Raw genomic sequence first — 4516 nt, 5'->3', positions numbered from 1 at the left:
TTTTAGACAGAATCTCGCTCTATCACCAGGCTGGAGTGCAGTGGTGCCAGCTTGGCTCACTGCAACTTCCATTTTCTGGTTTCAAGCAATTCTCCTACCTCAGCCTCCCAAGTAGGTGGGACTACAGGCGCACACCACCATGCCCAGCTAATTTTTTGTACTTTTAGTAGAGATGGGGTTTCACCATGTTGGCCAGGATGGTCTCGATCTCTTGACCTCGTGATCTGCCCGCCTCGGCCTCCCAAAGTGCTGGGATTACAGGCGTAAGCCACCGCGCCCGGCAGTTTAAAGTGTTCTTTACATATTCTAGATACAAGTCCCTTATCAGATACATGTCTTGCAATAATTTTTCCCAATTCTATGGGTTGTCTTTCTACATTCTTCATGGTATTGTTTGTAGCACAAAGTTTTAAAAATTTTGATAATGTCCTATTTTTTCCTCTGTTGCTTGTGCAAAAAAAGCCAGATGAGATTTTGATAGAAATTGCATTGAATCTGTAGATCAATTTGGGGAAGATGCCATTTTAACCAAATTAGGCCTTCCAATCTATGAACATGGGATTCTTTCCATCACTCCAATATTTTCCAATATGTATGTTCAATTTTCCTACCTCACACCCAGTCAGAGACACAATCCAGGTCTATGGTATGGTGGTCAAAAACACAGATTCTTTCTTTAGTTAGGCAAATATTATAGGTTAATATCCCAGCCCTTCTACTGACTGTGTAAATATGGACAAATTACTTAACTTTTCTAGGCCTCTGTTATCTCATCTGTAAAGTGCATTTTTTTTTTTTTTTTTTTGAGACAGGGTCTCTGTTGCCAGTCTGGATGGAGTGCAGTGGCATGATCTCGGCTCACTGGAGCCTCAACCTCGTGGGATCAAGCAATCCTCCTATCTCAGTCTCCTGTGCTACTCAGCTGGGACCACAAGTACATGCCACCATGCCTGGCTAATTTTTGTATTTTTTGTAGAGATGGTATTTCATGTTGCTCAGGCTGGTGTCTTGAACTCCTGAGCTCAAGCAATCTTCCCGCCTCAGCCCCCAAAGTGCTGGGATTACAGGTGTGAGTCACCACACTCAGCCTAAAGTATGAATTTTGATACTATCTCATAGAATGTGAGGATTAATGACAAACATGTGGGACACTTAGCATAGTGCCTGGAACACAGCAAATGCTCAGTCCGAGCTATTTTTATTATTATAGCTATTTTGTTATTATCATTAACAATTACTACATAAAACAGTTATTTTGACTTTTTAAATTATTAGTGCCCCAATTTCCCCCTAAGCATGATTCTCCATCTCCTTAGAATCCGTTGACTTTATATATTGTTTCCCTACAATTTTCTGTGTCTTCCTTAAGGATAATGAACCAATCTGGTTTTTTGTTTTGTTTTGTTTTGTTTTTTTGTTTTTTTGAGACTATGTCTCACTCTGTCACCCAGGCTGCAGTGCAGTGGTGTAATCTCAGCTCACTGTAACATCTGCTTCTGGGGTTGAGCGATTCTTATGCCTTAGCCTCCCGAGTAGCTGGGATTACAGGTATACGACACCACACCTGCCTTAATTTTTGTATTTTTAGTAGAGACGGAGTTTCACCATGTTGGCCAGGTGGGTCTCAAACTCCTGACCTCAAACAATGTGCCTGCCTTGGCCTCCCAAAGTGCTGGTATTACAGGCGTGAGTCACCGTGTCCAGCCTATTCTGATCTTATTTCTGACCACCATGCTCTTTCCTAGCCTTTCCTCAAATGTGCAAGGCACACTCCCATGCCAGGGCCTTTGCCTATTGCTCTGTCTACAAATCTCTTCCCATAGATATAAACTTGGTTTCTCATCACCTTCTTCAGTGTCTTTGTTTAAATATTATCTTAACAATGAGGCTGACTATCCTATATACAATAGCAAACTAATCCCTCTATTTATCTCAATTTTTCTTTCTAAGCTTTATAACCACATGACACATTGCATATTTACTTGTTCGTTTTCCCCTTTTAGAATGTAAGTTACATGAGGACAGAGATTTTCTTTTGTTTGCTGCTGTATCCTACTCCTATAACAGTCCCAGGCGCATTGGGTACTCATTAAATATATGTTGAATGAGTGGACTTCAAAAGTGTCTTCTCTTGGCTGGGCATGGTGGCTCACACCTGTAATCCCACCATTTTGGGAGGCCAAGGCAAGTGGATCACTTGAGATCAGAAGTTCAAGACAGCCTGGCCAACATGGTGAAACCTGGCTCTACTAAAAATACAAAAATTAGCCAGATGTGGTGGCGCATGCCTGTAATCCCAGCTACTCATGAGGCTGAGGCAGGAGAACTGCTTGAACCCCAGAGGGGGAGTTTTCAGTGAGCCAAGATTGCGCCACTGCCCTCCAGCCTGAGTGACAGTGACTCCATCTCAAAAAAAAAAAAAAAGTGTCTTATAGGGAAGTAACTTTAGTAGTACAACGAGAAGAGAGCAGCACCAAAGTATTTCTGCTGGGAGACTGCTTCCAGTCAAACGGAATGCTCTTCCTCTGGTCAAGAAATGAATCCTACCATAAGCTCAAACAAATCTATACAGATTCCTATCCTTTTAAATTGGAAGAATTCCATGAAATTTTAGAGCTAGTTCTAAAGTGTGCAGACAGAGAGATAACTAGAGATATAGAAAGGCTGAAAGGTATCTGATTCCCACCCCTACTTCATCTCAACCCCAGCCTCATTATGCCTTCTGTGTTATGAGGGTGAATGTAATGACTTTATCTTTTTTAATTAAAAAATGGATCTAATACTATCCACTTTCTCCAAGGATACAGTACTTCTCTTGGTAATAAGATCTTAGAGGATCATGCTTTTGACAATCATGGTTAACTTGCAATTGGAGAACACAGCAGCGTGCCTGGGAACTGAACTACAATTCCCAGAGTGCATCTCTAAGAGGATTCTGGGAAGTGTGGCAGAAGCAGCAATGATCTCTCCGGGGAAAGGAAGCCATTGAATGTGTACCTTTGGAGTTTCCTTCTTCCTGCTGATTCCTGAGGACTAGGAAGGTGCCCCGAAAATAATTCAGAGTAAGTACAGTGAAACAGAAACCTGCTCAGTTTCTAAGTGCAGGAAGGCATGCCTTCACGGGGAGGCATAATCAGAACTTGAAAAAAGGTCTTGGTAACGGCATTTTACCATTTTTGTTTAATCTCTTCCTTGTTGCAGAAACCAGGGATATGACCATAGTTTTGCCTAACAACTGTGGAGCTATCTCAGTAACCACAACTAATAATTTTCTGATAACTTTTTTGGAGACTCATTTAAAAATGGAACTTGCTAACTTTTCACATTGTGCCTAAATATTTATTTATTTTTGAGACAGGATGTCGCTCTGTCGCTCTGGCTTGTAGTACAGTGGCACAATCTCGGCTCACTGCAACATTTGCCTCCTGGGTTCAACTGATTCTCATGCCTCAGCCTCCTGAGCAGCTGGGATTACAGGTGCCTGTCACGACACTCGGCAAATTTTTGTATTTTTGTTGTTGTTGTTAATTCTTGTATTTTTAGTACAGACGGATTTCACCATGTTGGTCAGTCTGGTCTGGAACTCCTGGCCTCAAGCGATCTGCCCACCTCGACCTCCCAAAGTGCTGGGATTACAGGCGTAAGCCACCGCGTCGAGCCTGTGTCTTAATTTTTGAGCTAAGGGAGGAAAAATTATTTTTTAGAAAGCAAACTGCAAAGCAGGTCAGTGAGACCTTCAAAGCTGTATTCCCGTGGTTCCTCAGTTTTCCATATTTCCCCATCCCAAGGAGGTCCACAGTCATAGAGAAATGGACTCTCAAAACAGCTCTCTTAAATACTAGGGAACCTAGCCTCTTCTCAGTGGAAGTAACCACAAGATTCAAGATGCACTTTTTGTCATGCTGTAGTGCTTTATAAATTAATCTTTCTTCTGGAAAGATGAACAAGATGAGAGACATGTGAGAATCATTTGTCACGGAGGGGGAGTTCAGAGAAAAAATGTTAAAGCACCTTGCCTCATCATTTAATAGTTGGGGAAGAGTGCTATTACCTTTCATCTCTTTGAAATATGGGACTTTTAAAAGCATAAATAGCTCTGTGACGATCAACTCATGAGTCAGCAGGCCATGATAATCTACAACTGGCTAAGGTTAATTTAGTAGCAGAGACGAGGCAAAACATCAAGCAGCAGTTCCCAGGGTCCAAGAAACTCACCAAATGAATTCCTTTGGCTCAAGGAATAAGGTGAGGTGTTTTTGGGAACTGTGGCATAGAGGTAACTTAATTAAGCAGTTTGTCTCAGGAACTACTATTTTATAGGCTTTTCTGTCTTAAAAGGAATAAGTATACATGGTTATTTTTTTTTTTTAGTACAGAAAAATGAATAAAGTAAAAATTACAGGCACATTTTTCAATCTTTATCTTCATCCCACTCCCTCAAATTAGTCGATCCTAACAGTTTGGTATGTATACTTCTAGTCATTTGAAAAATATAAATAAATACATATAATTTATG

General features: G+C 41.1%; 1 protein-coding gene across 2 annotated transcripts in view; it reads left to right on the top strand.

Moving 5' to 3' along the window:
- Positions 1 to 4516, top strand: part of NUDT13 (nudix hydrolase 13) — a 25153-nt gene that overhangs the window by 3655 nt on the left and 16982 nt on the right. Inside the window, exon 1 of one of the 2 annotated variants that reach the window (XM_017528023.2) lies at positions 2494 to 3062. The exons of the other annotated variant lie outside the window; for it this stretch is intronic. The gene's annotated coding sequence lies outside the window, so the exon portion shown is untranslated. Of the gene's footprint in view, positions 1 to 2493; positions 3063 to 4516 lie in introns of those variants that run through there. 2 annotated transcript variants of the gene reach the window in all.

Source organism: Cebus imitator, unplaced genomic scaffold, assembly GCF_001604975.1.
Source record: "Cebus imitator isolate Cc_AM_T3 unplaced genomic scaffold, Cebus_imitator-1.0 Scaffold52, whole genome shotgun sequence".
Lineage (NCBI taxonomy): Eukaryota > Metazoa > Chordata > Mammalia > Primates > Cebidae > Cebus > Cebus imitator.
Note: the sequence above shows the minus strand (reverse complement) of the source record. Positions and strands in the feature narration are given on the sequence as shown.